Source organism: Camellia sinensis, chromosome 1 (assembly GCF_055761805.1).
Source record: "Camellia sinensis isolate YWXY chromosome 1, ASM5576180v1, whole genome shotgun sequence".
Lineage (NCBI taxonomy): Eukaryota > Viridiplantae > Streptophyta > Magnoliopsida > Ericales > Theaceae > Camellia > Camellia sinensis.
Window position 1 is genome coordinate 252,855,457 of NC_138961.1, and position 18,804 is coordinate 252,874,260.

At 39.2% G+C, this 18,804-nt stretch overlaps 1 long non-coding RNA gene and 1 pseudogene across 2 annotated transcripts in view; one reads left to right on the forward strand and one right to left on the reverse strand.

The window, feature by feature from the left end:
* LOC145789451 (uncharacterized) overlaps positions 1 to 18,804 on the forward strand; it is a 207,988-nt gene that overhangs the window by 83,444 nt on the left and 105,740 nt on the right. The gene's annotated exons all lie outside the window — the stretch shown is intronic.
* LOC114315824 (phytyl ester synthase 2, chloroplastic-like) overlaps positions 1 to 18,804 on the reverse strand; it is a 58,827-nt pseudogene that overhangs the window by 24,556 nt on the left and 15,467 nt on the right. The gene's annotated exons all lie outside the window — the stretch shown is intronic.

The following is an 18,804-nucleotide window of genomic DNA, read 5'->3' on the forward strand; positions in this document are numbered from 1 at the left end:
TAGATTTGGCATGCAAAATTGTAAATCAGGTGAAACCCCGGTTGCTAAGGGAGACAAGTTTAGTCTCAGCCAATGCCCGAAGAACAGTCTTGAAATTCAAGAAATGCAGAAGATTCCTTATGCCTCGGCTGTAGGGAGTCTAATGTATGCTCAAGTATGTACGCGTCCGGATATTGCGTTTATAGTTGGCATGTTAGGCAGATATTTAAGTAATCCTGGCATGGATCATTGGAATTGGAAAGCAGTCAAGCGTGTTATGCGATATTTACAGAGAACAAAGGAATATATGCTCACATATAGGAGATCGGATAAGTTAGAGGTCATTGGATATTCCGACTCCGATTTTGCTGGATGCCAAGACAGTAGGAAATCCACATCAGGCTATATTTATCTGTTAGCTGGCGGAGCAATTTCTTGGAGGTCTGCAAAGCAGACGCTCATAGCTTCATCCACCATGGCTGCAGAATTTGTAGCATGTTATGAGGCATCAAACCAAGGGATATGGCTGCGGAATTTTGTCACTGGGTTGCGTATTTTGGAAGGCACTGAAAGACCACTTAAGATATATTGTGACAATAAGTCTGCAGTTTTATATTCCAACAACAACAGGAGCTCGACAAAATCAAAGCATATTGATATCAAGTTCCTAGTTGTAAAAGAAAGAGTGCAGAGTGGACAGATTTCCATAGAGCACATTGGGACAAACTCCATGATAGCGGATCCACTTACGAAGGGACTACCACCCAAGGTCTTTCATGAGCACACTGCTCAGATGGGTGTTGTTCTATTTGAGAACATTCTGGTTTAGTGGGAGTTTGTATTTATATTACTGCTTTATGTCAGTCTTGAGTTTTATCTATGTAATTAGTTTAATTTCTGCAGAAATGAAGTATTCAGTTTATTACGCTCTGTTACGTATTGTGAAGTATTGATCTCAATAAAGTTAAGTAGGACCAGTTGGAAATAGGCATGTATGGATCACATCACATGTAATTTCCATGCTACGCATCCATGATTGATCTATGTCATTTAGCTGTATTAGTATACGTGACCATTGATGGGTCGAGTTATGATTGATGTAACGAAGACCGCTTTGATCCTATATTAATATAGTTAATGGACAAGATTGTTTGGATACCCTCAAGTTATGATAACAAATTTCTGAGCTCACTAAAGTTAAGCACATTTTTCAGGATACATATGTGGTCCAGTGGGAGATTGTTAGATAATGTCTCAATGGGACCACATAATTAAATGTGGTGTTATCATTTATAAGAAGCCTACAATTCAAGTGATTCAATTTAGTTAATAGGCTTAAGGGTATATGTGTTATGGACCTAATGTGTAGATACTAGTTGTATAATTTCTATTTCTATGAGGGGCAGAAATAGAAATTAAAACATATTCGTTAAAGTTGGTTTTCATTACCTTTCAGTTTTAAAACCAATAATAATAATGGTTAATTTATTAGTTTTTATTACCTTTCAGTTATGAAACTAATAATGGTTAATTTATTGGTTTTTATTACCTTTCAGTTATGAAACCAATAATGGTTAATTTATTGGTTTTCATTACCTTTCAGTTATGAAAACCAATTACAACCTTTAAAAGGTTATGGTCCCTATTCCTTCCCAAGAGTGAAAAAACAAGAATACTGTTTTGTTTTCTAAATCATCTCAAGGAGAAACATAAGGCACATAAGGGAAAGGATTAGAAGGCTCTAACAAAGTCAATATTAAGGTTTTATTGACAATCAGACGCTTCCGTTTAACCGTTCATCATTGGATTCAGGTATGTCATTTTGTCTTGATCTCTTGATAATACACATGGTAAATGATCCAAAGTGTAAGGTTTATGTTCTGAAATTTTATGTTTACACTTCCATCTGCTAAGGATGATAAATGCTATGATGATTGGTTGAGTGAGGATTCCTATGTTATGGGGTTGCTTTAGCATAGTTTGGAGCCTAATGTTGCTACTACAGTAGAATTTGGTGACACCACTAAGGCCATCTGGGACTCCCTTGCTAAGTCGTTTTCCAATAAGAGTAATGTCTCTCGAGTTTATGAGTTGTATGAGCAGATCTTTGCTACCTAGTAGTCTGGCCATCCTCTTGCTGACTATTACAGTGGCCTTAAGACCTTGTGGAACCAATTATTGCGACACCGACCTTTTACTACTGATTTGGCTCAACAAAAGAAATATTGGAAGGAGTTTATGATGGTATCCTTACTTTTGGGATTAGATTATGATCTACGGGGTTTCAAAGATCAGATTCTTGCCAGTAAGACTTTATCTTCTGTTGCTAATGCCTATTCTCGATTGTTGCGTTCTTCTTCGGGACAAGGTTCTTCTACAGTTGGTTCCTCTCAGCCCTTGTCCTCTTCTACCTTGATATCTAGCAGTGGTAACCGTAGGCCCCATCGGGGTAGTTTTCTTGGCAGCTCTAGTTATCGTGGATCCCATTCCGGTTCCCGTGGTTTTCGTGATAGTCATTATTCTCATGGATCCCGTGGTGGTGGTGGACGTGGTACTGGTTCTATGTCCCGTGATGATCAGACGTGTACTCATTGTGGTTCTTTGGGTCATTCTGAACCTTGATGTTGGCAGAAGTATGGTAAACCTGATCATGTAAATCAGGTTATGGATACTCCATCCTCTCAATCGACTCCCTCTCCCTCTGGTCCACGTGCTTCCCCAGCTAATTCTCATGATGCACTCAACACTCAAATTAACAAGCTTACTAAGATAGCCAATTCTCTCCGTACTACTATTCCTTCATCCTCTACTGCTACATTGGCTAGCTCAGGTAAGATTGCATGTATGGCTCAATCCCCCCAACCTTGGCTTCTAGACTCTAGTGCTAATTCTCATATCTCTGGTAATTCTCTTCTTTTTCATTCTCTTCGTCCGGTTACCCATAATATTATACTTGTTAATGGCTCCTCTCGACCTGTTAGTAGCTAAGGCACTCTTCTGCCCACTTCATCTCTCCTTACCCTTGAGTCTATATGTTACCTCTTTTCCTTTTTATTTGCTTTCTGTGAGTCAATTAACTAAAGCTCTAAATTGCTCTGTAACCTTTCCTCCTTCTTCATGTGTTTTACAGGACCTCCAGGTCAAGAAGATGATTGGTTCGGGGTATGAGAAGGATGGCTTATATTTCTTGGGCACTGCTGGCTCTCCTACTCCCAGTTCTACTGTTTTGAGTGCTACTGTGTCTCCCTTACAATGGCATTTCCGTCTGGGTCATGCATCTTTGCCCAAGCTTAAGTTAGCTATTCCTGGTTTAAGTCATGTGTCTTCGGTTGAATGTGAGGCGTGTCAGCTTGGCAAGCATCACTGTAGTTCATTTCCTAGTCGTAGTATTAGTCATGTGTCTGCGTCTTTTGATGTAGTCCATACAAATATATGGCGACCTTCTTGTACTCCCACTGTTAATTATTTTTTTAATTTTCTTATTTTTGTGGATGATTATTCTCGGATGACTTGGTTGTTTTTCCTATGACAGCGGTTTGACTTGCCCCAAATAATTTCTAAGTTTTATAATAAAATTTTTACTCAATTTGACAAACATATCAAGATATTTTGGTCTGATAATACCTTAGAATATGTGCAATCTGTTGTGAATACCTTTTGTGATGTTCGTGGTATTATGCATCAAACTAGTTGTGCTCATACATTCCAACAAAATGATGTTGTTGAGCGGAAACACTGCCATTTGTTAGATGTAGCCCGGACCTTGATGTTTGACATGGATGTTCCCAAACAATTTTGGGACGATGCTGTGCTTACTGCCTGTTCACTTATTAACCGAATGCCATCTGCTGTTTTACAAAACCAATCTCCCTTCTCTCAACTATACCCCAATTGTTTTTCGTTTCCTCTTTCACCTCGTGTTTTTGGTTGTGTGGCCTTTGTTCATGTGCTTGATCCGGAACTGGATATGTTAGCTCCCTGTGCTCACAAATGTATTTTTTTAGGTTATTCCCGTACCCAGAAAGGTTATCGTTGCTATCATCTTGAGTCTTGTCGGTTCTTTATCAGTGCCGATGTTACTTTTTTTGAGTCTACCTCCTCCTTTTCCTCTTTTGGTCAGCAATTGTCGGCTGATCTTATCTCTTGTCGTGAGGGGAAGCCAACTTTCCCTACTCTTACTCTTCCAATGTCGTTTGTCCCCCCATCCTCTTCCATTAGATTAGATTCTTCGCCTTCCTCTCCTCTACAGGTTTATCAGTCGTCCCAAACTCGTCACATCGTTTCTTATGGCCCAGCTACTTCATCTTCTTTGTCAAAGGTTCCTATCCCTCTTCTATCTATGCCACTTGATGATAATTTACCTATTGCATTGCGCCAAGGTAAATGTACTTGTACTAAGCATCCTATCTCCTATTTTGTTTCTTATACTCGTCTTTTTCCTAGTTTTTACTCCTTTGCCTGTAGCTTGCCCTGTCTTTCTATTTCCTGTTCTTATCAACAGGCTATGTCTATGTCGGGTTGGAAACATGCTATGGATAAGGAAATGAGTGCTCTTTATCAAAATCAAACCTAGGAACTTACGCCTCTACGTTCTGGGAAACCCACTGTTGGCTGTCGTTGGATTTATACTGTCAAGTACCTTCTTGATGGTATTGTTGAGCGGCTTAAAGCCCGTCTAGTGGCCAAAGGTTATACTCAAACCTATGGCGTTGATTATCTGGAGACCTTCTCCCTTGTGGCTCGCCTTAATTCTGTTCGGATTTTACTTTCGCCAGTTAGTCTTGGCCTTTATATCAGCTTAATATAAAGAATATCTTTCTTCATGGCGATCTCACCAAGAAGGTCTATATGGATCGGTCCCTTGGCTATATTATTATTAGTATTGAGCATCTGGTTTGTCGGTTACAGAAGGCTTTATACGGTCTCAAGAAATCTCCTTGTGCTTGGTTTGATCGCTTTAGTAAAGTGGTGCTTGCCTATGGGTTCCATCGTTCCACTTCTGATCACTCTGTTTTTGTTTATCACTCATTTGCCGGGGTTATTGTTCTCATTATCTATGTGGACGACATCATCATCTCTGGTAGTAACTCCACTGGTATTGCTAACCTGAAGATTTATTTGGGTTCGCAATTTCACACTAAGGATTTGGGTTATTTACGGTACTTTCTTGAGATTAAGACTGCTTGCTCCTCTCAGGGTTTAGTTCTTTCTCAACACAAGTATGTTCTTGATCTCCTTTCTGAGATTGGTCTCCTTGGCACTCATTCTAGTGATACTCCTATGGACTCCTCGATTAAACTTGATGGTGAGACCAACGAGTTGTTTCTTGATATTGGTCAGTATCGTCGTTTAGTTAGGAAATTGATTTATCTTACTGTCACTTGTCCAAATATTACTTATGTTGTGAGTGTTGTTAGTCAATTTATGCATGCTCTTTGTCAAGCCTATTTTGATGTTATGTGTCGTATCTTGCAGTATCTCAAATGTACTTCGGGTCGCAGTTTACTTTATCATCCTTCTCCTTCCTTGTCTGTCACTGGCTTTAGTGATGCTGATTAGGCCACTAGTCGGAATGACCATCGTTCTACATCTGGATATTGCACTTTTGTTGGGGGTAATCTTATTACTTGGCATAGCAAGAAACAACCAGTTGTTGCTTGTTTAAGCGTTGAGGCCGAGTATCGTGCCATGGCTCATACTACCTCCGAGGTGTTATAGGTTTATTCACTTTTGCAGGATTTTTGTATTCGTATTCCTACTCCTATGAGCATGTACTGTGATAACCAAGCCGCTATTTTCATTACTAATAATCCCGTGTTTCATAAGCGTACGAAACATATTGAGGTTGATTGTTATTTTATTCGGGATTTTTTGTTGCGTAAGCTGCGATGATCAATTGGGTGATATACTCACCAAGCCCCTTGCTCGTTCTTCATTTCAGTGTCTCTCTGCCAAGCTGGGCATGTTTGATCTTTATGCTCCAGCATGAGGGGGAGTGTTAGAATGTGTGTGTTTATGTTGAGTATGGGTATTGTGGTCATATGGCTGGATTGTATCTCATATAAATATTTGTAAATTGTAAATTTAGAGAAGAGAAGAGTTAGAGGTATGAGTGACATCTCACCCTTTATATTAACTCATTGGCATAATTATAGGAGCATTCTAAGGCATACAAATACGAAATATGAAATATTTCTATATTCTAACATTCTATATTCTAACACTCCCCCTCAAGCTGGGCATGAGGGACGAAGATATCTCATGCCCAGCTTGTTGAGAATGTCACAAAATGATTTATTCCCTAAGCCTTTGTTGAGAACATCAACCAGTTGGTCCCCAGACCTCACAAAGGGAGTACATATAGTGCCACTGGTGAGCTTTTCCTTGATAAAATGCCTATCAATCTCCACATGCTTGGTCTTGTCATGCTGAACTGGATTGTGAGCTATATTGATAGTTACCTTGTTGTCACAATATAGCCTCATTGAATCTGTCTGATGAATCCGTAAATCCCTCAAAAATAATCGAATCCATAAGAGCTCACACACACCCTGAGCCATAGCTCTGAATTCAGCCTCTGCACTGGATCGCGCAACTACATTCTGTTTCTTGCTTCTCCAAGTGACTAGATTTCCTCCAACAAAAGTACAATAGCCAGAGGTTGACCGTTTATCAGTGACTGAGCCAGCCCAATCAGCATCTGTATATGCCTCTACACTCAGATGACCATGTTTGGAGAAATAGAGACCTTTTCCTGGAAAAGACTTCAAGTACCGCAAAATCCACATAACTGCCTCTAAGTGATTGGCACGTAAAGCATACATAAATTAACTAACCATACTCACGACAATAGCCATGTCAGGACACGAATGAGATAAGTAAATAAGCTTACCCACTAGCCTCTAGTACCTCCCCTTGTCTACAAGCTTGCCTCCTTGACCCTCACTAAGCTTCGGCCCGGGCTCTAGTGGTGTATCACAAGTTTTACTACCAAGCATTCCAGTTTCTCTTAGCAAATCAAGCACATACTTCCTCTGACATATGAATATGCCATATGTGGACCGAGCAACCTCAATACCTAGAAAGTACTTCAAGCTGCCTAAGTCTTGGATTTCAAACTCATTGGCCAAATATTCCTTTAACCTAGGAACCTCCTTAACAACATCTCTTATGAGTACAATATCATCGACATAGACAATAAAAGTCGTCGTCTTACCATGGGAGGAGTGTTTCACAAACAAAGTATGGTCAGCTTGACTCTATTTGAAACCATATCGCAGCATGGCCTGAGTAAATCTCTCAAACTAAGCCCTAGGAGACTGTTTAAGGCCATAAAGCGACTTACGTAGTCGACACACTTTTCCTGTGGTTTTAACATCCTCAAAGCCTGGGGGAATGTCCATGTATACTTCTTCTTCCAAATCACCATGGAGGAAAGCATTCTTCACATCAAATTGATGGAGAGGCCAGTCGAGATTGGAGGCAAGGGAGAGCAGGACTTTGACTGAGTTCATCTTAGCAACAAGTGCAAAAGTCTTCTGGTAGTCTACTTCATAAGTCTGAGTAAAGCCATTGGCCACCAATCTTGCCTTGTAACGTTCAATTGAACCATCAACTTTGTGCTTTACAGTGTATACCCACTTACATCCAATAGGTCTTTTGCCCTTAGGTAACATAGCCAATTCCCAAGTGCCATTTTTTGCAAGAGCTCTCATTTTCTCTATCATGGCATGCTTCCACTCAGGAGTAGAAAGAGCATCCTGAAAATTAGAAGAAAGACTCACAGAAGAAACTTTAGACAAGAAAGCTTTATAGGAAGAAGACAGATTAGTATAGGAGACAAAATGAGAAATAGGATGTTGAGTACATGACCTAACCCCCTTCCTATTAGCAATGGGAACATCTAGATCAGAAAGAATAGAGTTACCTGGAGTTTCCTCAGCAGAAAAGGATTCTGGACACTTATCAGAAGGAGAAGATAGTAGTGGAGAGTTAGTATAGTTTGCGTACAAGAAACTAAGTGGATGGGTGAGAAAGCTAGGGAAATTGAGGATACCGGTTTTAAACTGTATTATAGTAGTAAGGATAGAAGCAAGAATGTGGCAGGAATCATAATTGCCAAGAGTCTGGTGGAGAATGCAGTGGCGGCCATTAGGAAAGGAGATAGGATTATGTTAGTTAAACTAGTTATTGGAGGGAATATAATGAACATTATTAGTGCATACGCCCCTCAAGTAGGATCAGATGATCAGATTAAAAGGAATTTTTGGGAGCAAATGGATGAAATCTTACAGGAGATGCCCCTAGGAGAGAACTTGGTTATAGGTGGAGATTTTAATGGCCATGTAGGCATAGATAAACTAGGCTATGAAAGGGTGCATGGTGGATACGATTTTGGTGATAGAAATGAGGTTGGAGAGAGTATCTTAGATTTTGCATTGGCTTCTGACTTGGTGGTGGCTAATACTATGTATAAGAAGAGGGAGAAGCTTTTGATAACTTTTAAGAGTGGGTCAGTTAAGAGCCAAATAAATTACTTCTTAGTGAGAAAAGTGGACCGCCTAAAATGCAATGATTGTAAGGTGATTCCTAGAGAGAGCCTGGCCTCTCAACATAGGATTTTGGTACTAGATTTATGTTTTAGAGGGAAATACCAAGGTAGGAAGGATAGTGGGCGTCGTAGGACGAGAAGATGGGACCTAAAAGGGGATAAATTAGAAATTTTTAAGAATAGAATGAATAAGGAAGGTACTTGGGACTTAGAAAATGATGCTAACACTATGTGGAACTCGATGGCCAATTGTATGAGAAAAATCTCAAGGGAAGTGCTTGGAGAGTCGAAAGGGACGGGACCTAGTGCTAGGGAAACTTGGTGGAGGAGAGAAAAGGTTCAAGCGGTAGTTAAGGCAAAGAAAGAGTACTTTAAAAAGTGGCAGAATGATAGAACTGAGGAAAACCTTAAGAGCTATAGATTGGCTAATAAGGAGGTCAAAAAAGTAGTAAGAGAGGTTAAGTTGAAAGCTTATGATGACCTATACACTAGACTAGATAGTAAAGGTGAGAAGAGGGTATACAAACTTGCTAAGATACGAGAGAGAAAAATAAGAGATTTTAATCAAGTTAAGTGCACCAAGAGTGAGGATTCTAAAGTATTGGTGAATGATGAAGAGATTAAAGAAAGATGGAAGAACTATTTTGAGAAACTATTAAATGAGAAACATGGAGGTACGGCAATAGGGGAAGAAATGGCTAGTAATACGATAAACCAAGACTATAGGTTTTATCGCAAAATTAGGAACTTTGAAGTGGAGATTGCACTTAAGAAGATGAAATCCAATAAGGCTTTAGGACCCGATGATATTCCTATTCAAGCTTGGAAGTGCTTGGGTAAAAAGGGGATTACTTGGTTGACTAGGCTGTTTAGCAAAATTTTGTTGACTAGGAACATGCTAGATGAGTGGAAAAAGAGTATTTCAGTGCCAATATATAAGAATAAAAGAAATGTCCAGAATTATAACAACTATAAAGGAATCAAGCTAATGTGCCATATAATGAAAGTGTGGGAGAGGGTGATGGAACGCCAATTGCGAGATATAACAGAGGTCAGAGAATCAATTTGGGTTTATGCCCTGCAGGTCAACAATGGAAGCGATTTATCTTTTGAGGAGAATAATAGAAAAGTATAGAGAAAAGAAAATAGACATTCATATGGTGTTTATCAACCTTGAGAAAGTATATGATAGAGTGCCCCGAGATATAATATGGTGGGTGTTAGAGAAGAAAAGGGTGACAAAAGGTTACATTGATGTGATAAGGGACATGTATGAAGGGGTGGTGACCACTATTGGATTGCATGCTGGAGAGACAAATGAATTTCCTATCACTGTTGGGTTACACCAAGGATCTACCTTAAGCCCTTATCTTTTTGTTTTAGTTATGGATGAGTTGACGAGAAATATTCAGGATGACGTGCTATGGTGTATGCTTTTTGCAGACGATATCATGTTAATGGATGAGACTAGAGAAGGAGTTAATACAAAGTTGGAGATTTGGAGAAAGTTCATAAATCTAAAGGTTTTCGGATAAGCAAAAATAAGACAGAGTACATGGAGTGTAAATTTAGTAACAGTAACAATGAAAGTAGAGATTAAGAACCAAGAATTGCCTAAGAGTGAACATTTTTGTTATTTAGGGTCGATTATCATAACAGCGGGGGAGATTGATGCGGATGTGGCCCATAGGATTAAGGTGAGATGGTGTAAGTGGAAAAGTGCGTATGGGGTATTTTGCGATAAACGAATACCCACTAGACTAAAAAGTAAGTTCTATAGAATGGCTATTATACCAGCAATGTTGTATGGGACGGAGTGTTGGGCAACCAAGAAACAACATGTAGATAAGATGAGTGTAGCTAAGATGAGGATGCTAAGGTGGATGTGTGGCAAGACTAGACAAGACAGAATTAGGAATGAGTGTATTCGGGAATGGGTAGGAGTAGCACCGATAGAAGATAAGTTGAGAGAGAATCGATTGAGATGGTTTGATCATATTCAACAGAGACCAACAGAGACAGTAGTGGAGAAATGCGATGTTGTAACGGTAGAGGGGAGTGTTAGGGGACGGGGTAGGCCTAGATTAATGTTGGCTAACGTTGTAAATAGAGATATGGATCTACTTAATTTGACTAGGGCCGCGTGGAGAAGAAAGATTCATGTAGCCGACTCCATTTGATGGGACTTAAGGCTTGGTTTGGTTTGGTTTGGTCCCCGACATAAACTTTGCCATCTTTTACTATTGTTTCAGATTTCGACTTAACAGGCTCAATAGCTAAGTCACCCTGAACATCCTGCTCAATCATGGATACAAGAATCGCTTCACACCAAGGCTCCTCCTAAAGGAATGACTGGGGCACCAGGGAGGACGGGAAGTAGAACTGAGACTCAAAGAAAGACAAACCATTTCCGAGATGAGGGATGGTAACACTTGTAGCCCTTTTGGGTGGCAGAGTAACCGAGGAAGGCACAGCGAAGAGACCGAAGATCCAACTTACCACGAGTAGGAGAATGGTTATAAACAATGCACACGCATCCAAAGGTTTTGGGAGCAAGGGAGAAACTAGAAGATGGGGACCCTAACAAAACCTGAAGAGGAGTGTATTCGTGAAGAACTTGGGTAGGTAGACGATTGATGAGGTAGGCTGCCGTAAGAACAGCTTTCACCCAGTAGGAGCGAGAAACACGCATTCAAAGGTTAGACAACACGCAATATCAAGAAGATGGCGGTTTTTACGCTCGGCAACACAATTTTGTTGAGGGGTATTCAAGGTTCTGAAAAGCAGTTGCGATCGCCGTAACGGTGGCGGTGGCGGTGGCACAGTTGCGATTGCGAGGTGTAAAGGACGTAGTATAATGGTTGCGGTAATCAGAACAGTGACTTTTTGTAATAACCCTCACCACTGATTACTGCTAAACTGAGACTGATTGTGATAAGTAATTGAATTGACTGAAATACTGAACTGACTGATTGAATGTACTAGTTTAAATGCATTTCTATCTGTTTGACTGTTAAATTATCTGTCCATGTTTTATGTTTAAATTGCGAATTGAAGGCCTTATCGACGGCCGAATCCGGAATCGATTGATGTTTTCTGATCATTAGAATTTATGTGATTTTATGGTGTTTATTTGAAAACTGATTTGGTATGATTAAATTGGATCAATATTGATAAATTACATATATTGTCTTTAATTACAACTTTGCCATTTGAGTGGGTCACTACACCAAACTTTGTCTAAGACTTAGTCTTGCATTACACAACTCTTTCTCAGCCATTTTGAGAGCATAGCCGACTAGAGTGAGAGAGTGAGAGGAAAGAGTGTTTTCAACTTGAATTCATCAATTTTAGTTTGGAGATTTGAAGGAAGTGAAGAGAGATTGCATAATTGAGCCTCTTTGCCTTTGATTCAAGACTTAAGGTAGAGATTGTACCTTCTTTTTCATGTAATCAAGTCATATGTTGCATGGTTTATGGAAGTTTAGAGATTAAGGACATGAATTAACTTTAAATTGTTGAATTGAAGTTCATTCCATGCATGCATGCTTATATTCTAGCATTTTGAGGTTAAATACATGGAATTTGGTACATGCATGTTTATATTTTTGCATTGGACCATGAACTCATCTTGGTTTTGAAGGAATTGACTCATTTGAGCACGTAATTGAAGCTTTGAATTGGTTTAAACTCATGCATGACATGTTTGAGTTATGTTCTTGAGCTTTGGTTTGAAATTGGATTTATTTGAACTACCTTTGGGCTTTGATTTTTACAATTGAGCTTTGAAACATGTTGTTCTATGAGTTTACAAATGTTTTCCAGCAAATTAGCCCAAGAGGATCAAAATTCATGTTCTAAAACTTGATTTTGAGCTTGAGGTTCAAATCTGAGAATTCCAGATTTTGAACTCACGCTCGAGCGGGGTGACTGGCGCTCGAGCGTGAAATTCGTGCTCCCAGTACTTTGTACTATTTTGATGTCCGCTCGAGCGGGGTAATTTATGCTCGAGCGGGACCTTGTGTCTTACGCTCGAGCGGGTGTCGAACGCCCAATCGAGCGTGAATTTCACCTATCCAGCACTTTTAACTGTTTTACAGTACGCTCGAGCGGGTAAGTCTGAGCTCAAGCAAAAACCTTTGTCTGCATGTCCGCTCGAGTGGAGTAATCGACGCTCGAGTGGGACCCCTGTTTTCTGAAAATTCTGAAAATGCTTTTAAAGTGCATCTTTGCATCCTCATTTCATCCTAGGCATTCTTAGGCCTAGTTTAAAGCATCTTAATGAGGATATAGATGTAGAACCACACCGAGTCTAAGTAGGGACTACGCCTTTGCTTCCCGAATGTGAACTTAGTGTGTGTTCATCCTGTAAACTGTGTAGGGTTGGAATTCGAGGACACGCTCTAACTTAACTGTAGCCCAGAACTCTGTGAGTAACAACTGTGTAAAGATATGTTCAAATATGAATATCTTCTAAATGGTTAAACTATACTATTTCTGAATTGATATTGTTAACTGAATGAATGTATGTCCTCTATTCTGAACTGTACTGTGGCATCCACAGTAACTACTGTTACTATTGCTGCTACTGTTACAGAGATCTCTGTCGGTTCCCATGTTGGAACCACTACTGTTTACTGATATGATGGCCATTATTGACTGTTCGGTCTTTTAAGACCTACTGTTTACTGTACTGCTATGCTAATGGATGTACCACATATGACTGTTATGACTGAATGACTGATATACTGAATCAATTGACTGTTTTCAATACTAAAAGGACATTTATTCTTAACCTCTTTACGCATTATGTTATTCACTGGGGTTTAGCTCACTGCTCATATATATATGTAGGTGTAAAGGCACCGGACCGTTGCTAGAAGCGTCGGGGTAAACTCCAGTTTTGTCAAGCCAACCTGTGTGCCTCACTGTGAGGTTCCGAGCCTGCCAAGCTATGGCTTCGGGGTGTCTTAATTTCTCTCGTCTGTCTCTGTATCTGTTTTTGTAATGTTGTATAGACTGATAAAAGTGTACTGTCTTAATCGGGATTAAGTCCCTGACCTGGATGATTATAAATGTTGTACAAACTGTTTTGCACTGATTGTATATATGTATGAAAAGTCTTTTTGCATACAGATTGTCACAGCTCATTGGGCACTGTTTACTTACTGTTTTGGCTTCCGCCATGCCCATGTACTCTGTATTACTGTATTACTATTAAGCAGGCCTTCGGTAATCTCAGATTACTGGCCGGTTACGGTGCTAAACCCATAGGGGCGGGTTTGGGTCATGACATTTTTTTTTATTTTTCGCACAATTTAAAAAAACTTACCGATACACATATTTTTTTTCCATGATCATATTTATTGTGTTTTAAAATAAATATTGATCAATTTTTATAAACTTTTAAGTATGATCTAATATATTTCATATTTTTAAATCACTATAAACTGAGTTTTTTACATTTTCTTTTAATAATTAATGACTTTATATTATACAAAAAAATCAATCACTAACTATTATATATAAAATAAATAATGACAAAAGTAAGAAAATAAATAAGAGCCTAAATATATATACATATATACATATTTTAATTAAGCCAAATAGATAATGACCACACTTATTATTATTATTATTTTCAAACAATATATAGATAGACACACACAAACAAAATGGTTGAGTGATAGCAGTTAAATAGAATAACATAGGTCTTACAGCTTTAACAAATCAATAACATGTTTTTCATCTTCCCTCTTTTCTCTCTTTCTATCTTTTGCTCCTCCATCTTTCCTCTCCATCTTCCCTCTTCTCTCTCTATCTCTCTTCCCCCATTTTCAGCTTTTTTTTGTGTTTTTTTTCGAAAGAAGAGTTCGGAACCGTTACGTAACGATGCATAATAGGCTAGTACAACTGTTACGGCACCGTTACGACCGCTATGGCTGACACGCCTATGAATCTCAATCACACTGTAAAAGCGGCCGTAACGGGTGGCGGTAACCACCACAACCGTTACGTAACGGTTGCGGCTACTTTTTAAAACCTTGGGAGTATTGGTATAAGAAGTTTGGTGAATAATACTATAAGTGGAAAAATAACTAGCAAGGCCAGAGTCAATGTATTCCCCCCTTATCAGAATGCAAAATTTTTACAACGGCCCCAAACTGAATACAAATCATTTTATGAAAATTTTGAAACACAGAAAAAACTTCGCATTTGTCCTTCATAAGATATACCCAAGTGGTCCTAAAATAATCATCAATAAATGTGACACACCATCGTTGACCCTTTAAAGATACAAAACGAGAGGGACCCCATACATCAGAATGAATCAATGAAAAAGGAACTAGACTTTTATTAATAGACGGAGCAAAAGAAGCTCTGTGTTGCTTACCAAGTTGACACGACTCACAATGAAACTCAGAAACATGATGTTTCAAAAAAATTGAAGGAAAAAAATGCTTAAGTAACAAAAAAGATGGATGCCTAAGACGACGGTGCCACGGCTATAAGTCTTCCTTGGTAGAAGGTAACTAAATGGAGGAATGAGCCTGCTTGTCTACTTGATCCAGGATATAGAGACCATTCTTGTGTCTACCACTGCCAATCATCTTCCTCGTGATAAGGTCTTGAAACAGGCAATGATCAGGAAAAAAGGTCACACTGCAATTTAAGTCGCAAGTAATACGACTCAAAGATAAAAGATTAACACTAAAATTGGAAACATGTAGTACAGAAGACAAAGAAAGGAAAGCAATGGCATGAATTAAACCTTTCCCAGACACAGAAGAAATGGTACCATCAGCAATGCGAACTTTATCCTGGCCTGAAGAAGGGATATATGCTGAGAACAAATCAGAAGACCCAGACATATGGTTTGAAGCACCAGAATCGATAATCCAAGGCAATGTTTGATGAGATAGGAAAGCACTTGAAGAAAATGCTAAATTACCTGAATTGGCAAAGTTACTTGACGAAGAACTAGATGCCCGACGATCTAGCATGTGGCGAAGAGCAACCTCCAACTTAGAAGTAGAAAAACCAGAGATATTAGCAGAAGAACCATTCGGAACTGGGAACTGTGGCTCAATTGTATCAGAATGATGGGCTCGAGCATTGGGCCTTCGGCCTCTAGACTGACCGGGGTGACCCCTACGAGAACCAGAATGATCTCCATGACCCCCAGATGGTGGCCCATGCAACTTCCAACAAGTCTCATGGGTGTGGCGAGGGCAACGGCAGTAGTCACAAAAAAGTATATCCTTCTCAGAAGGAGGACGGGAACCACGATCCCCATCTCTAGAGGGTGCAGAAATTAGGGTAGATCGGTTAGAAGAGGTAGTCGGAAGCATAACAGAACGGTGACTCTCCTCATTTTGCACAAACGCAAAGGCTTTTTGAAAAGAAGGAAGCACATCCATGCCAAGGACTCTGCTCCGAACCAGATCATACTCCACATTGAGACCTTCCAAGAACTTAAAGACCCGCTCTTGTGCCACAAACTTCCGATAACCAACAGAATCAATGGGACAGACAGTTTGTAATCTTGAAGGTGATCAAGTCACTTCCACCCATTGTTAAGGAAGGTAAAATATTGAAGGATAGTTATCTCATCTTGTACAGACCTTTCAATGGAGCGACAAAACTCAAACGCTTGGGGAGAAGTTCCCCTTCGGGAAGTAAGTGGTAGCCACGGCCTCCCAAATATACTGGGCAGTGTCCATAGAGAGATAGCGCTCTCCGATCTTCGGGACCATAGAATGTACCAACCAACCAACCCATAATGAGGGAGTTAGTGATCTCCCACTGATCATAACTCGGGTCCATAGTGGTGGGTGCCTGTATCTTGCCATCAATATACCCTATCTTCCCTCTGCTCTTCAAGAAAATAGTCAGATTTTGAGGCCACACTAGATAGTTCTGACCATTGAATGGAGAAGTGGTGATTTTAAAGCCAGGGTTGGGATTATTAGTCATAGTAGAAGGTATAACGGAACTCTCGCTCTTAAGTGGCTGAGAAGTTATTGACTCACTAGTGAAATCGGTCATGAATGTTTTACTAAGCAACCCTCAAAACTCAAGACCAATCACAAACTCGGAAGATGGTAAAGGAACAAGCACAATAGTAACTAGAAAATCATAATTTTTTTTTTCACTGCATTTTTTTTTGGGGGGGGTCTGTTTGAAGAAAACGGAGACAAGAGACAATTAAAGAATAAAGAGAGACGAAAGAAAGAAGACAAAGACCAACCATAGGGCCACGAGAGCACTAATCGATCAACCAGCACTAGGCGACCAACCAGGTGCTACCGACAGGCCTAGAAGAGCAGGCTACGGCTATCGACAGAGGCTGCGACTACCATAGGAGAGTCGCTTGACCTGCGGCTACGCTAGGTGGGGTGCGACGAATTCAGACAAGGTGATGAATGACCTGCGCAGGCTAGGGTTTGGGTATAGATGGCCTTCGGTAGAAGCAATGTGGTAGGTTCTTCCTTAGTTGCAGGAATCGTGCAACCAGGTGGCAATTCCTAGTAAGAATCGCGATTCCGCGTTTCCTAAAAAAAAAACGTGTAAGAATCGCATTTCTATGGAGAGAGAAACGCGATTCAGTCAACGATGGGATCGTAAAGGAGAGAGAGAGAGAGAAACCTGGTCTCGCCGTCAATCTGTTTCATGGATTCGCTGGTTTAGGGCATGGGTTTCTCGGACACGTCTTCGATCTGTTACATAGCCTTCGATCTCTGTTACATTGCCTTTGATCTGGTCACGATCTCCTCTTCACTCTCTTTCTTCATCTCTCTCGATCTCCTCTTCTGTCTCTCTGTCTTCTCTTCTTCAGCATCTCATCGTCATCGTCTTCTTCTTCTTCTTCTTCGTTGTCGTCGTCTTCGTCTTCTTCTTCTTCTTCTTCTTCTTCTTCTTCTTCTTCTTCTCTCTCTCTCTCTCTCTCTCTCTCTCTCTCTCGTCGATCTGTGTCCCCTCCCGTTTTTAACATTTAATGAATATAATAAATAATATAATTTGCTATATAATAAATCTAATTAAATCATATATAAAAAAAAATCTAATAAAATTTATAAAATAAATCACCCAATTTTTTATTATTTATTTTAACATATTTTATTATTCCTTATTTGTTATATTTTTTTTATTTATAATATATATATCAATTAAAAATAAAAAAATAAATTAACAATAACATATTATTTAAAAAAATATAATAAATAAATAAAATAATTAATGTGTATTATAAAAAATATTTATAAAAAAACTTCTAATGTGTATTAAAATATATATATATATATATATATATTACTGCTCCCCGAAGCGCTCCCAACCTAAGAAACTTCTATCAGCTCACGCTTCCCCGCCCCCGCTCCCGCTTCGTGCAACTAAGGGTTCTTCTTATTGTGGCTCTGATATAAATTTAGAGAAGAGAAGAGTTAGAGGTATGAGTGATATCTCACCTTCTTTTATATTAACTCATTGGCATAATTACAGGAGCATTCTAAGGCATAAAGATACGAAATAGGAAATATTTCTATATTCGAACATCCTATATTCTAACAATATTTCTAATGCTTCAGTCCTAAAAATAGATGTTGAATAACAAAGTTGCTGCTTCTTATTATTCTCTCTCTTTCTCTTTAACCCTAATCTAAGTTTTTCATACTTTTGCACATCAACTCTAACATTATATTGATGACAATAAATTTGTATACAAGAATCATTAAACAGATTACTAATGGATGAGAATTTAAAGAGTTCAAGCAGAGAACCTATGGCAACAGCTTTTAGTTTTTCACAACTTCAACGTAATGTCAAGGGGAGATGTTCCTGTTCAATATTAACTGTAAATGACTATAGTATTGTCAATTCTAGAGTACAATATTGACTACGACACTACAAGAATTAACACTTTTAGCAACAAAAAAATTGGTCGCTAAAAGTCTATTTTTGGTCGGCAAAAGTTATCCGCGACCAAAATTTTTGGTCGCTATTTTGGTCGCCAATTGAGGGTCGGCAAAAGTAATTCGCGACCAAAATTTTCGTTGGTCGGCAAAAGTTGGATTTGCCGACTAAATTTTTGGTCGCTAAATATTTAATTACCGCGACTAATTTATTTTGTCGCTAAAACCCTTTGGTCGCGAAAAGTGATATTTTTCCGACCAAATTTCTTAGTCGCCAATTGTCACATTCCGCGACCAAAAAGTTTGGTCGCCAATTATCACATTTCGCGACCAAAAAATTTGGTCGCCATTTGTTACTTTTCG